At 39.0% G+C, this 16,634-nt stretch overlaps 1 long non-coding RNA gene across 1 annotated transcript; it reads left to right on the forward strand.

Annotated features, from left to right (window-relative positions):
- Positions 1 to 12,615: 12,615 nt before the first annotated feature.
- Positions 12,616 to 13,338, forward strand: LOC107835259 (uncharacterized). Its single transcript, XR_001661079.1, has 3 exons — positions 12,616 to 12,695; positions 12,786 to 12,981; positions 13,152 to 13,338. It is a non-coding gene; the product is annotated as an uncharacterized LOC107835259 (long non-coding RNA).
- Positions 13,339 to 16,634: the final 3,296 nt, after the last annotated feature.

Below are 16,634 nucleotides of genomic sequence, written 5' to 3' on the forward strand. Positions count from 1 at the left end.
TGGAAATCCCCCGGTGTTGCTTCTTTTGCACAGCAGAGATCATCTTTGTTATTTGGTATTCGAGATTCTTCAGTTCTTTGCAAAAGTATTGCTCGTAGTTCAGCTTTTTGCATTTCATCCCGTCACAGCCAAGAACTTCGGTTTATTTTCTTGGATTTCATGAGATACAGCAGCACAAAGTAGCACGTAATCTTGAATTAAAAGGAAAATGTGGGTTTGTCACAACCAGTTTGTGCAAACAAAAGCTAAGAAGTGCAATTGGCTGCATTTTTCTGCCCTCTCTCTTTTTCTTGTATGCCCCACTTTTTCTAATTTGGTTTATTCATTCCTCCACAAGAGATAACAGTGATTCCAAACCGTCCACATTAACATGGTGCATTACAGGTTGATCCTCTGCTCGGTGGCATGTTTTGTGCGGGCGCATGCACGTGTGGGCATCTGTGCACGCATGTGTAAGGTGAATAAAGGTATCTTTGTTGGCTGCAGGTGTGTGCTTGTGCCAGGCAAGCTTCGGCAGTGGTTCCCAGGAACAATGGCTCTTTGTTGGAAAACACACCTGAGTCAGAGAAGGGAGGTGAGAGGGCCTGATCGCTGTAAGATTACACAAGAGCAGACTTCATTAAACCTGCAGGTGGGGTGGGGCAGCGGGGGGAGAGATAAAAGTGTACAGGAATGCGAAGAGAGGAATAGTAAAAGAGAGGAACAGAGAGGGAGAGCCAGAGTTTGGGAAGCGGAAAAGGAGCTTGAAGTGAGCTGAACGTTGAAAGAAAAGTAATGTAAGTGGACAGAGGAGCCCTGGCTACAGCGGTTGCACAGCAGGTGCAAGTTTGTGTGGCAAGCACTTTGACCCCAGTTATTTTCAGCAGTATGAGGGAATTGCTCTAAAGACAATGACAACACAAGTGACCTTCTACTGTCCCTACATGATCGTTCTGGAGGAGCGAATGGTCGAACGTTAAGCACGTAGGCCGAAGCCAAAACAAAAGTGTGTGAACAACCAAACAAACCTGGTATGTTAAACATGTATTTCAAATTATTTGTGTAAACAAACTGAATTCAAATACAAATTTTACCATTTCTAAAACATCCAAAACTGCTCTTTAAAGCATGGGGTGATTTCTTAATGACTTCAATTAGTATTTTACGCTAAAGAGCAAAAATCACAATTTTCTCAAAAATTTATTGTTTTTTTTCCCCCCTTAATTTTATGCCTTTATTCCTGGTTTTGCCTTGTTTAAATATTTGTTTAAATATACACCAATTATGCATTAGATTATAAAAACCTGACCCCCTGAGGCATGTAATCAACCAGACTCCTGAAGGCGTTCTGTGGTATGCGCCACTGAGATTTTGGCAGCAGATTTTTTTTTTTACATCTTATGCGTTGCAAAGCGAGTCCTCCGTACATCTGACTTCTTGTCCAGCAAGTTGCATAGTTGCCTGATGGGATCAAGCTCTGGGGAATATGGAGATCACATCAACACCTCAAACTTTTTGCTTCTCAAGCCATTGCTGAACCCATTTTGTTTGTGGCAGGACATTAGTTTAACAGGTTTTGCAGTCAAACCAAACCAAATGAGAAGATGATTCTAATGCACATTATACGATTTAATATATACTTGACCTGAATGAGTCAGAGACGTTGTTTCATGTTTGCCAACTGATATAAAAGTGACACTGAGGCAGACATTAACAAACACTCTAGATGAGCAGGGGTAAGAGTGAGGCCTATCATGAAGCAAAACCCGTTCTGCATGTTAATGTCATTTTGTTTAAAATATAATAAAGATCATAGCTAATTTGTCTGTTAGCATGTCAGACATATGAAGGACAAGATCATAAGGATAACTCGTCTCAGCTGAGCTTTGAGCTTTGAGAGTAAGAGGAAGTCTCATGCAAATCCTAATTTACGCCACTAAAGTTGAACGTAAACGAGGAGATTTGTGACAAGATATCAAAACAGAATTGTATCAAAACTTTGAGAGTGGTACTCTTCATCTTTCTCCTTCTATCCTTCAATCATCCATTCCCTCTGTATCTTTCTCCACAAAAGTTCAGAAAGTTAAAACATTCCAACGTTCACATAGGATGAACGCAGAGTCTGTCTCAGCTCCTCAAACATGAAACACAAATGGTATGTAAATGTCGTCTTTGATTCTGTTTAATGTATCTGGGGTACAAGGTGCAAAGCATAAAAGAGGCTTCTCGTCTCTGCCTATAAAGCATAGCGGCACACCTTTACAGGACATCGCGGCTCCCTGCTGTGAGGATAATAGGAAGAAATTGTTTTGCAATGAGATGAAGTGATAAAGGGAAAAGTATGATTTTTTCAAAGACTTTTCAGAAACCCTCCACGCTCTACTTCGGAAGTGCACAAGAGGAAAAGTGGCTGAGCGCTAATTGAGTGATAGCTGATTGCTGAAATGTTCATCTTTGATGTTTTTTTTTTCTCTTTTTTTCTGTCCATGTAAATGAAACATCAAAAAACGGCGGATGTTTTGAGAAGAATTAGGATGAAGTTGGAATTTGAAAGGGATGGCTTGCAGTGATGTATCTGTTTGTGTGTATTGGTGTGTACAGATTATGTGTCTGTTTGGGCATCATTACCAACAATTTTGCAACACAAGGCTGATTTACTTTTTCAGATGTTTAAAGGAGACATAAGGGTCAGCATTTCTTAGGGTCTCTCTGAGCCTTTTACTACATTTAATTCAGGTGATGAGAAGTTGTACAATGCAGCCTGGACAATGAGGACAGGACAAAAGGAGATTTCGTTCAAACGTCAGAAAAAAACGAATCTCCATTTTTGTTTTCACAAATGACTGGTATATTGTGATATTCTTTGTAGCTACATCTTCTGAGATCAGTTCTGTTGTCAATCTTAAAAAATAACCCAAAGTCTCAAATATTTTTGAACTTTCCAATGTGTCTATTCCTTCATGTGAAAAAAAAAATCTGTTTATAAGATTTTATAAAACCATGGCTCATTTTTTAACTGTGGCTGACACTAAGCGAATTTGTTACATCTGGACACAGTTTTCGTTGAATTCACCAAGATCAGCTGTAAGTGTGATTGTATTTGAAGGTCTTCAGTTCAGTGATGTTTTCTAAAAGAACGCAAACACATCTGAACCACGTTTGGATTTATTTAATAAATCTATAAATAAATAAATAGCACCTTCATAGCTCACGTCTCGCTGATTAAAATGCGGTTTCAAGACTCGCGTTAAGACTAAGTTCAGACACTCTGTCATACTTCAGAGTGCCTTCCCTTGTTCTACAGTAAAACTTTGAGAAAGTCTTTAAAATAAAATGTTTACTGAAAAAAGCTCTAAAAACAAAATTACTGACCTTAGTTGTGTTTTCCAAGAAGACAAGCACAAGCATGACAACTGCGAATAAGTCTATATAAGCACATTTTTTGTTTTACATCTTTTCAACTTAGTCTCTTAGACTTAAAAAGATGAGTTTTGGGGCTTTACCATCAGTGGCTTAGCGCTGCTTGTTTCAACACCAACAAAGACAGCATGCGAATAGACTGCCAGGCCTGATCCAGCTGGGCTTGACAGCAGTGCACACATGAAAGAAAGGGATGGAGGGACGAGCAGTAAGTGCAGAGAAAAAAGCGAGGGATGAACAGAATCACACACTGGGATCCTGCTGTTCACAGCAGCAGGTGCAAGAGGGTAGGAGAAACGGGGGTGTCAGCAATGGGCAGCATTTGTGGTGTACAAGAGGGGTTTTTTTAATAGAAAAGAGAGAAAAGAATGAGTGGGAGAGGGCTGACACATGGGTGGCATTAAATGAATCTCAAAGTAATGTAATTTTGGTTTCATTTTGAGTCATTGCAAGGCTTTTTATTAGCAAGCCATCAAACTTATGATGCCGTTCTAGCTGCAAAAGCCTGACGATGACATGAGGAAGACACGATCTTGACTGTCTACCACTCACTGTGGGGAGTTGCAGAAATCGGCGAGGTTGTCAGCAGATGTTGTCAATTGCAAAAATAAATCAATAAATGCAGCATGAGTGAGTCCAGTAGCCGTTATTCTATGAGTGCTGCCCTTCATAAAAGGCAACACTGGAATTGTGTATTACAGCCAAATACACAAGCACATGGTACAGTTTTGCACACAGACAGACAGATACGTTCTAAAATCCATCCATTGCCCTCTTGTCTTTGGTCAAAAGGGAGCTGTTGCCTATTTCCAAGGGTGTACATCCTGGATAGTCCATCGTAGAGAATATCTTTGGCAATTATTTTGGTCTTTGTTGAAACCTCTATATTATACTGCCATATTGAATAAATTAGAGCTGTTCTTTTTTTAGGTGTTTGCAGCGAAAAGCAACCATTGCTGACTTTATCCAGCTGATTTATTTTATTTGGTGACTCAAAGTGATGGGTCGTGCAAGAGTTGAGGCCTTGTAGTCAATAACAAGAACCAGCTTGTGCAGGTGGCCTTGTGGCCAATCACATATGACCATAATGGGATCATTCCATTATGTGAAAACAGAGAGGGGTAGACTGAATACTCATATCTGTTTGGACCTAGGCCTGTCACGATAAACTATAAATCAATTAATCGCACGATAAATTAAACCTATCGACCTCATTTTAATTATCGGCTTTATCGTCTCTTCCTGCCTTTTATTCTTTCTGTTGATGACACTGAATGAAAAAAGGCTCAACTCCGGTGCTCTGCACTGACCCTCCCTTCCTCATTTCCTTAGTGTAATGTCCAGAGCACACGACACGAGTTGTTGGCCGATTGTCGGCCCATTTTCAAAACATGAGAGACACATTAGCCGACAGAAATCCTAGGTATAATGGTTCGATCGGGCTCGACTGTGCCGTGTCCAACAATGGGCACAAAATAATGGCTACAAGTCCAGTTAACTAATTTTAAAATCAGACATTAATCAATGCTTTATTAGAATCTACCTGTTATGCATGTGGCTAGAGTCAGCGTAAAGTCCTGACTGAATGAAAATCATTATAACCTATTTATGTCACGTTAACGAAGAACAGCTGAAAACGTACCGGGTTTATCAACTGCGGTAGCAATTTGGCTCCAACTCCTCTCCTTGTCATTTCTATATTATTTCTCGAAATGTTGAATACATACTAATGTTGTTTCCACATATCTCCGATGTCCGCTGGATTTTGGGTTGCGCTGTGTCAGCTGTTTCGGATTTCCCTCCGTAATTTCCCCTCAGAAAGCGCAGAGGAGAATCCGCGCTTTCTGATTGGCTACCTGTCACATTCAGCGTTAAAGCTCCCAGTCGGGGGAAACCCCTGATTTAGATCGGAGCGGCCACGACGATCTAAATCACACTGCAGGATGATCGGTTACGAAATCACCAGCGACAATCTTAGATCGGCCAAGTTCTAAGATTGTCATAAAGGGAAAACAGAGGCAAAAAAAATCGTGTAGTGTGAACTATTGCATTAGGTAGTCGGATGTGCCCATCTTCTAGTGATTACTGAAGGCCAATACAGTATACAGACTTCATAATCTGCACTCTTTTGGTTGAAGGCAGTATTTATTTCCATTTTGGCTTTATGTTGTTTAGTTTTTATTCAAGTACATTTTTTGTTAATGGAGACTGAGAATCCATTTTATTTTTTGTTTTTGGTTGTTTTGTTTATTTAGTTTATCAGTTCCAGTGCTATGTGTTCTTTTGAAAATAAAGTGTATCTATCTATGGCAGTAAATCGCATGCATTATTAGTCATTTCCATTAAATCAGTGTCAAAAGGTCTTGAAACAATATTATCGTTTATCGCAATCATTTTTTTAGACAATTAATCGCTCAGCAAAATTTCTTCTCGTGACAGGCCTAATTGGACCATTTACTGTTTATGTCTTTGAGTTAAATGAAAATTAAGATATTTCACAAACATAAGAATAACAGCTTTTACAATAGAGTACATTCATAAAATTAGATTTCTTATAAAAACACTGAATGCAAAAGGATTTATTGACACACATGAGGCTACAGATGATGACAAAAGAGATGTTTGGGAGCCAAAACAGCCACCAATTCTATGTGGTAGCTTGCAACCTAACAAAAATTACTTTTCAGAAAATAAAAACCAAAAGTAGGAGAAATGGAATAGGGCGAAGCATGGTATTTCAGACTACAGTGAGTCTTGAGGAGGGGCATCTTTCTTGACAGACAACAAGAAAACCAGCAAGGGAGGACAGCAGAAGATCTCTTCCTTTGATGAGACATAACAATATCCAAATCCCAGAACGCCTCTTATTTAAGTTACTGAAGACTTTAAAAAAAAAAGGGAAAGTTTTTCCAAAGTCGTTCAGAAGCTTTTGCGCTTTAGGTGAGAGGGAGGGAATGGAAGCAGTAAGAAGAAGAAGGATGTGGTGGTGGTGGGGGGGGGGTGAGATAATGTTTATGCATTAGATTTTCAAAGAGCTTTTTTTTCTGTAAGGAAATTCAGATTCAAAGGTGTACTTCTTGCAGGAAGATCTAAAGGATTCTTTCTCTCTCTCCCTGTTATTGCTCAAGATACAAAGTCCCTCTGTAGCTTAGCCAAGACTGTATGCACATGGTAACCGAGCGTGAGAAGGCCTTCCATAGCTACAGTACATCCAGTAAGGGAACAGAGTGATGTGTCACTGTATTTTTCATATATAATATTCTCTACGCTCAGACTACACATTTGACATCAAAGAGAGAGGCAGCGCTAAAGTAGCACCTCGGCTTGCCTGTCCAAGGCTACAGTTACTCTTAGCAAACATTCTGACGCCCACCAGCAACGCCGCTACGCTCACAATGCCATCTGAAGCGAGTGCCGACAATTATGGCTCCGACTCCGACATGTCGGGTGAACATTTAACGGAGACTCTTTTTTTTTTTTCCCCGAGTCTGAACTTGAAAACTTCACAGGAAGAACACTGCGAAAGAGCTGAAGGAGCAGAGATGTGACTGAAAGGGTGTGTATGTACACGCCCGCGTCAGATAGTTGCTGAGCGCAGCACTCGTACGTACGTGTGATTAAAAATTCAAATGAGCGCCTTTAGTAGTAGATGGAAAGCTTTGAGCCTCCGTAATGAGGCTGATATATGAAGTTTAAACATTCGAAGCTGCTGGAAGTGCCACCACAGAAAAAGAGACAGAGAAACGCGGAGGGAGGCAAAGAAGAAGAAGAAAAAAAGGGGGGGTAAGATTTGTGGCTTTGATGCAGCGATATCACCGTGGGGCACGGCTGGTTAGCTGGGGCTGGCTGGTGCCGGGATCCGGAGCGCCTTGCAGAGTGTTTGTAACGTTCCCCGGGATACCATTTCCAGCAATCCCCTGCCAACAATCCAGGACAAACCGGGAGAAAAGAAGAAGCAAAGCAGAAGAAGTTAAATTACAGAGTGAAAAGAGCTGGAAGAAAGTGAGGGGGGAAAAAATGGTGCGGAGTGGTGAAGCAGAGGTGGATCGGAGGGAAGGAACCATGGGAGCGACAAAGAAGTGACGGCAATCGATTTCTCTTACACACTTGTCAGTCACATATACACACTTCACACAATGCAGCAGGTAGTATGAGAGGATTTGGTGTGAAGAACCAGGACACAGTGTGAGTGTATGTGTAGGACAGAAAGACCGCATGTGGATACGGTCACACTCACACTGTTCCTGTTGTATCTCTGGAAGCAGTGGGACTCTAGTGCCACTTTGAACTTGCCCGCCATCAAAAACCTGACAGAGTTTTGAAGAGGCCTATTGAAAGGAAACCTGTGCATTTATAATGTAAATCTTATTTTTTCCCCAAACCTTTCTTCTCTCCTTTTTCATTTCTTTTTTTATTTAGACAGCATTTGAAATACTTTATATGAACATTCAATTTAACAGCTTCTCCTGCCGCCCGTTTTTTTCCATCCGCAATGATCCGTCTTAACTTGTACTTAAAAGGAACTGGCTGAATATGTTAGTTTTTCTTTTTCTTAAACATAATCATTACTCCTTCCATTATTTTGTTTCGCTCTGATAATCTTCTGTTATCGCAATAGTACTTCAAAGACAGCAGTCGAGATTTCTCCGAACGACAGCATATTCTTTACCATCACCACTTTAAGATGGATGCTACAGCCTTTTATTTTATGTGTGGCAGAGACTGTAATGACACTGAAAATGTATCTTTCTTTAAATCACTGATGTCTATGTGTGTCTTTGTTCGGACTACAACCAAGCTTCCATGTTCAGAACTGAACAAATTGTACTTATTCAGTAGGAGCCTCTTACGTGTTTTCTTTTTTTAACCAAGGTCGTTCCTTGGTTTTGGACTGACTGTGTTGTAGCATACATGTGTGAAAGAACCTAAAATTGGTAGTCAAGAAACCCATATCCAAAATCTAGCTCTAAGTACAAACATTGATTCCCATGGCGACTTCAGACAGAGGTTGACCAAGGAGTCGCACTGATTTCATGCTGCTTGACTGTGGAGCATGTCAGGTGCTGCTTCCTACTGAGTGCTGTTTGATCTTCTAACATCTGGAAGGAGGCAAGGAATGCCACCTGTTTAATATCACCAGAACATGATAAATGCCATGCAATTTTTGAAATTGCATGGCATTTCAAAAATTGCCATGCAGTTTATGAAATTTAACTTCATAAACTTCAATTTATGAAGTTAAAACTAAATTGACTTCTACCTGCTGTTCTTCTAATTCAGTAAATCATAAAATAGGCAGGCTATTTGAATTCCCCAACATAACTTTCATAAAAAGTATTTGACTTATTATAAACAATTCCTATCCTCACTCTTAGAAGATAATTTTATCCGTAGCTCTCCTGGATCTGGATCAAGATCTTATTTTTGTTGGCCCGTGATTGGTCTTCTTGGCCTGATCTCTACTTGGCTTAAACTTATAAAGTCAAACAAAGAGCTCAGATCAAACAAAGTAATTGTGCAAGCACAGTTGGATATTTCTTCTGCTTTTCTAAAAACAAAGTATTTCAGTCTGAGACCTTCTAATCATCGCATTTGTTGTACAGAAAAAAAACTTACATTTGATTATTCTAATCCTACCTACCTAATTTTGAGACAGGATGCAAGTTGTGTGTCTGCGTAGAATGATTTTTTTTTTCAATCACAGCTTGTTCTCCATAGATTAACAAACACAGTTTGTTAATTTCTTAAATTGTTTTTCAATTTAAGAAATTGAAAAACAAATCTTAACATCACTTCCATTCAGCAAGCAACTTTTAATGAGCTCCAGGTCACTGCACCCTAATTGTACTATTAACCTTTAACTGATGCTGGTTAATAGTACAGTATTGTCCATCTGTAGCATAGAAAATTCTCCAATAACACTTTCTGACACTTTTTGACATGAGATACCCATTATAGCTGATGTGAATCTTACTTCACTGGTAGACCACCTATAGGTTGAGAAAGATACTTTGTGCTGCATCCTTCACCTACATGTTGGGTTGTTGTGCCAGTGACTGGTGGTTGAGTCTTAATAAAGCCTAAACCCCGCCGCGCTTCCTCTCTCTGTTCTGCAACTCCTGCTGCTCGTCTGTCTCAAGTGTACCGTAATTTACTGTCACAGAACTCCTCAAACCGGCCACCACACAGTGCACAGAGGGGGAGGAAGAGAAGGTAGCACAGATCACCGTCAAAAGAAGGAAACAACTATACCAACTTCCCTTTCTGCAAAAAAAAAGAAGAAACTGTTTTTCAGAGACTCAAACTCACAGCGGTTCACCAAGCCTTGTTTAGGTTTTCTGCTCTTTTTTTTTTTCAGAAAGGGGAAAGAAGGAAAGTAGGAAAAATTGCTAGGTGGTTGTCAACAGTTGAAGCTACAGCCGCACCTGGCATCGTGCTACTGGTCTTTGATCACTTGTCGAGTGAAATTCCGCCACTGGATTAAAGTGAAGGAGGGGGCATCCAAAGGTGGGATGACTAGCAAGAGTGACAAGGAAGGATAAAACACAGAGGACGACTTTGCCTGAGACGTAGCCCTGCGTGCTTGGTGTGTTTAATGTGGTGTGCACCTCCCTGTTGGCTGTAATTAAAATCAGCGTGAATTGTTAGAGTTGCCTCAAGCCAATCATATCTGCTCCTGCCCACACATTGCAGAAACTTTCTGTTTGGGAAAACAACCCTATCGAAACAAGTGAAGAACACTATCTTTGACCTGACACAAGCAATCAAATGTACATCATTGATGAGTAAATTTCCACAGGGGCTCATGGTAAGCACTGAATCAGCAGCACTGGATTATTGTAAATGTAAATTGTAATTTTTTTTCAACATATTTTGTTTTTCAGCAAACCAAAAACTGATCATAAAACGAAATGCATTTCATTGTAAGTTATTTATTTCACCTACACGGTATTTATTGCTTAATATGAGGTAAATAGAAATGTCACAAGGTGGGGAAAAAACATTACAATTCAAAATAAAAGTGAATAAAACCTAGGAGCATCTATGAACTTAATGATTTACCAGATCCATTAAATATGATGGAACATGAACTTTAAAATTTAAAAGCAAAGATATTTACCTTATGAAGATGTTGGAGCTCTAAAAGTAAACGCTGACGAGTAAATTAATCTGACGTATACAGGGAAATGGGGATGAAGACACTTTAAAAATGTTACGGTTGTTAGTGCCAGATGGGCTGGGTTGTGTATTTCAGAAACTGCTGCCAAACTCTACTGGAATTTTCACCCACAACCTCTTTCTTGGGTTTAAAGAGAATGTTCTGAGAAACTGTTCAGTGAGCCATGACTGTGTGGATAAAAATGCCTTGTTAATTTCAGAGGTCAGAGGAGAACTGGCAGGCTTGTTCGAGATGATAAAACAGCAACAGTAGCTGAAATAATCACTTGTCACAACAAAGGTGTGAAGAATAATGTTCCAAAATGCACATCGAACCATAAAGTAGACGATCTAGAGTGGCAGAAAACCACACTCTTGCCACCAAAGGACAGGTTCACTAACATTTCAGATACAACATTCAAATGATTATTCAGAATAAAAAAAAATAAAATACAAGGCATCGAACCACCCTACTTTGTATCCGCAGTCCAGGCTAGTGGTGTTATGGTATATAGGGGACAAGAATAGAGAAATCTGTCCTATGTAGTTACAGTGATTCCTTTCCAGGCTCTGTGGAGAAACTGTGGAAAAGCTGTTTTTCAAACACGTCGACATCCATGGAAATGTGTTACCATTACCAAATTAACACCTACCATGGGAGTCATGATGGAGCACCACTGCTTTAAATGGTGAGAGCAACCTTGAACAAAGCACCAGGAACCCCCTTCACTTGACAGCTGGCTCTTGTGTATGCCCTCGACTGAGCATGTGCTAATGCTGTCAAAGATTTTAGGCAAGAGAACTGCTGGCATGCTAATCTCCACTATGTTTGCCACCAGGCTGAGAGGAGCTGTCTGTGGCATGCACAAGGAAGTGTTGACGGTGACCAGTTGTTCAGTCTTGCACACTGAGGAGATGAAAGGGACCCAAGATTTCCCAGGTTACTGTGGACAACTACAGCAAATGCTTGATTTGACGATAGGAGTAGTTATTCATGGCAGCTGCTGTCATTGTGATCACACCATGGGGATCTAACAGCATGCGGCATTCAAACTACATTCATATAATGAAGTTAATTAGGTATATGGCTACTCTTCCCAGGGATGTGGACCCTAGGAAGAGTAGCCATTGTTACAGCAATGGGTATCCAAATAAACTAACAAACTTATACGTACTGCATATCAGAAGATGCGTATAGCATAAATATCATCCTTGTCTTGCAAGTTCAAGTTCCTTCTCACATTGGCTGTCACTAAGAGGCTTGGGGCTCGGTAACAAGTTGCAAAGGAACTAAATGCTTGTAAGAGAGTCGGTGCTTAACGCTCCCATTAATACAGCTGCCATGAGTGAAAGCATTATGCGTGGTATGGTTTCTACAACATACCACACAGGTATACTGCAGACAGCCACTGACTGCAGGGTTTTGTTTACTATTATACTTATCATGACCTTAATATGTTTGACAATATTCCAGTTACAAATGTAAAAAACTTTTTTTAAACGTGCAAGGAGTTAATAAATTGTTGTACCTCTGTCTTTACTCATTTCAAAGCCTAATTAATATGCTTGTTGTAAAATACTTTTTGCATGTATGAAAAATAAACATACATGCTTTTTCCACACTGACCGGAAAAATCCAGCAGATATTGTAAAGTTTACAGCTTCAGCTGGCAGATAGATTTGATTTTCCTCAAGATGGAGTTACTAATTTCACTCAAGATTACAGATATTTTTTTTCTATCTTGACCAGCAGATGGCAGCGTTTGCACCTGGAAAAACATTTCTGCCCTACAGCGCAGGAACTCGAGATGAGTTCATGATGACCCGTTCAGAGAGACTGTGCTTTCTTCACCTAAGTGCTATGTATTTTTTTTATTTAGTACTTTTATTCATATATATATATATATATATATGAGACCCAGATGATAGTACAAATTCAATTCAAACTTTATCAAAGATACAGAACCCTGATCCATACAAAAAAAAAAACAACAGAAAAGGGTAAAAAGAAAAAAAAATGTAAAAATGTAGTAACTTTTTTGGCCTTTTCTGCTATTGCAGAAATTTGCTGTAAGTTGTGGAAATCCGATACAGAAATGGAGGTCATGGAAAAGCTGTAAATGTCCTACCTAATAAAGGTAACCTTTGTATTGGTGTGTGAATAGAATCACATATTTAAATAAAGATTGAAAAAGTTTCATGCTGCTCATGCTTGTACTGTATTTCAGGTATGTCTTTGTGCATATAATCATGCAGAGGTGCAGCAGTCCGTGAAGGCCTCTTCACTTCATCTTGGTTTCATGGGAACCTGCGTGCAGCTAATCCTCCTTTTGGGTCTAGAGGGTTTCTCCAAACAAATCATCCAGTTCTAAAACCCAATGCTCCTCAAGTGGGCTCCTGGCTCTCTTTGCAAAGTCCCACCATGTAACACACACACACACACACACACGCACACACACACACACACACACACACACACACACACACGCGCACACACACACACACAAAGAGAAACCCTCTTTTTTTATACGCTACACATAAAACGGCTACCTAGCGTGAGGCAAATCCCTTGTCTCTGTGTCTTTTCTTCCAAGAGCAAGGGAAGGAGAAAGGAATGGGGTGTGGATAAGCCAGACCAGCAGGAGACTGTCAAGTTGAAGGACTGGATGACCTGTTTTGGAAGACGGGCTGAGTCTGAATAATGGCTGCTCATGAAGGGGTCATTGTTTGATTGGAAGCTCAAGGAAAGCGAGGATAAAGGCTTGGATCTTGATACTTTGATGTGGCTCCATCTGCTGTTTTTCATTATACATCAGAGAGTTGTTGTAGTGTACTGTATCAACACCTTTGCATCAGTTTACAGAATCACTGTGTACCAGACTTAGTTCCAGGTACACAGTGCCCTGCCCACTGTTGTCATCATAGATCTCCTTGAGAAGAACCCTCCATAATCTGCTTAGTTTGAGGTTGGATTCAGTTCTTTAGGTTCTGAAGTAGATAATGCTCTTCATCTTCTCTATTTGTTTTCTTCAAGGTTTGTTATTCAACTGTCACCAATTGTGTAAAAAGAAAAGGTCATGTAGTGTAATAGTCTTCAGTGGCTCTCTAGTTTTGTAAAAAAAAAAAAAAAAAAAAAAAAAGTTCTTTAAGAGAGTTTCTATATTTACCAAACTGAAAATCATGTTTTCTGGTTTTCCTCTGTAAACCATATTAAAAAGAATCCATTGTTAGAAATGAAAGCCCTAAAATTAAAGAATCCTCAGAAAAGGCTTTTTGTTTATTCAAGAAAAAACTTAAAAGGCTCTTTGAAGTACCATATTAATATTGCATTACAATGGGTAGCGGGAAATTGTGTCTTGTATTTTTCTCACAGTATTTTTGGCATATTTGCACCTTTCTTTTTATTAGTCCTGTAAAAGTGAAACCAGTTTTTTTAAACATTTCAGATTTCCTTATGTATATATACATTTTGATTTGTAGCTTTTCTCCTGACAAGTAAAATAAATCACGTTGATATTTTGTTAATAGTGGGAAACTTTCAGTGTTTTCTGTGTCACCAAATAGGAAACGGTGTATCTAAGAACGAGTCTTGCATGGAGCTAAGCATAAACAAATGAAGCACATTTTGTGAAACATCAAGTCGTGTTAACTTTGTGAAGTATGACTGTTGCTTTTATTGCATCCTAAGATTGCACATGTTGTGTATCAGGATGCAGGTTATAAAACTGACTGTATATATTACTCTTGCCATAATGTCATGGTCCCGTTTTATATTTTTCTGTACTTAGTTTTGAACATGAACCCTTTATACTCAGTAGTCAAATAACTCTTACATGAATTTATCAGAAAACAAGTGTGAATGTGTCAGACAGAGTTTCTTCAACCACTCAGCATCCTGAAGTGACTGAATCTTTATTTGCGCAGACAGAACTTCTGCACAGTGTCGCATGAGGTAAGTAATGTAAATATAGGCCTTCGCTGCAATTCTGTCGCAAAAATTACTGCAAATGTGTGGTTTTTAGCATGTCAAAAACCTCATGTTGTGGAATTTTTAGACGCAACCGTAGAAATTTGTGTCAAACACTGACGCTGGTGCTATCGTGATCCTTTCATTGTTGTAGACCCAAAAGAAGAGAAGAATATGGGAGGTGCATGATGAATCTGGATTTTGATGATGAACAGAACCAGAGGCTGGCATAGGTTCACAGAAAACAACAAGAACAGGCTGGCAACAACAACAGAGGATTTTAGAATGAGAACTATTAATGTTGTGGAGGTTGATTACTGGAATGTTACAAAGGCGAGTTAGTCAGCAGATGAGGAACAGCTAACCGAGAACAGTTGGATGAGATACCGAGGAAAGGCACAGAGACAACCAGGAAAAGCTGAGCAGAAAATATTCCATTTCTAGAAACATTAAGCACTAAAATAAACAGAGATGCAAACTTAGTAATATACAGAAACCCTAAATCCTAGAGATCATGACTGGAACATTCATTTCTTGAAGCTGCACTTCTTCTCCATGTATTACAGTTGAGTATGCACATCCAATATTCTACTCAAAATTAAATTCACATCATAACAGTACTACTGTCTTTGATGATGATTTCCTTGCAGATGTTTTCTTAAAGGTTGCACAACAACATAAGGAAAGTATAAAAATGCAACTATAATGTTTTTCATGAAAGCTTACTATTACCATTATTTTATTTTTAATCTTTCAGTGTGTCCTGTCTGGCATTTCAGGCGTATCTTAGAGAAAATGATTCCCCACATGCATTAATAAAAATATGCAAACAAAGAAAATCCATGACGGAATAAGGAGTAAGAGCAAAAAAATAAAATACAAAGGAAGGAAACCAGCAAGGTTTCAACCAGGGGGCTGAACTAGAAAGTGACAGGAGTAGACGAAAGGATCCGGCGAGTAATGACCGAAAATGAGAAGCTTAAATACCGAGGATATTGAATGTTAAGCAAAAGACCCAGGCTGATGAGCTAACTGATTACAGGTGAAAATAGAGACAGCAGGAGGCAGACAGAAGAGAGATGAGAGCGAGTACACCGGGAATCAGAAAGTAAGTCTAACATTAAAGAATAACTAGACTAAAGAAACATGATAAACTAGAGTAGAAATCTGAAAATAAACTTGAGTGGAAACACTAAGAAGAACTGAACAGAAATAAAACAGAAATTAGGCTGATCTAATAAAGAGTAAGGAACACAGAACACTCAAACCATAATAGCTAAGAAAGGACTACAAGAAATAAACCTTAATGAAGTGAAAATTTAAATATGGCAGATTAAATAGATAACCAAAGAAACACATATAAAACCAAAACATACTCAAGCAAATCAAGATCATAACAAGGGTAGATTTACTCAAAAAAAAAAAAGCATATTGGATTTCCTATCCTAATTGCTTGATTGATAGCTGCAGTGTGTAAGTTTTATATATATTTTTTACGTATATGTTGCATAGTATGATAATCTGTGGAAAATTCAAGCTCCCCTGCCTTCTCCCAGTACTCCCAGAGCTATCGGCAAGAAGAAGCCGCTAAACAGTTTTTCTGTTAAGGTGAGTTGTTTTTGTGCCATTAGCACATTTAGTAGCACATATACAAGGGTGATTGACAACGCCAGCATGTTCTTCTGACTGGTTGTTTTTGACGCTGATTTTCTTTATACAGCAAAAGTAGCACTAGGTGGAGGATCAGATTGTCTGTCTCATTGTTGAGACAGGCAATCTGATCCATTACCTGTCATGATCTGGTAATAGTTTAAAAAATATGTAAAAAAATTTTAAAAAAAGCATTTTTTTTTAAATAAAAGTTACATCATAATACAGCCTTAAAAGTTTTGAAAACAAAGTTGTCAATGTCAAATTTATTTATATAGCACTTTAAAACAGGTATAAAACTGCACCAAAGTGCTGTACAAGAACGATAACACAAATGACAAAACAGAGCACAAAACAATACATCAATTAAATGCCAAAGAGTAAAAATTAGTTTTAAGAAGTGATTTAAAATGACCCAGGCTGTGGGCAGATCTAATCTGGAAAGGTAAGTTATTCCATA

This window comes from Poecilia formosa, unplaced genomic scaffold, assembly GCF_000485575.1.
Source record: "Poecilia formosa unplaced genomic scaffold, Poecilia_formosa-5.1.2 Scaffold11, whole genome shotgun sequence".
Classification (NCBI taxonomy): Eukaryota; Metazoa; Chordata; class Actinopteri; order Cyprinodontiformes; family Poeciliidae; genus Poecilia; species Poecilia formosa.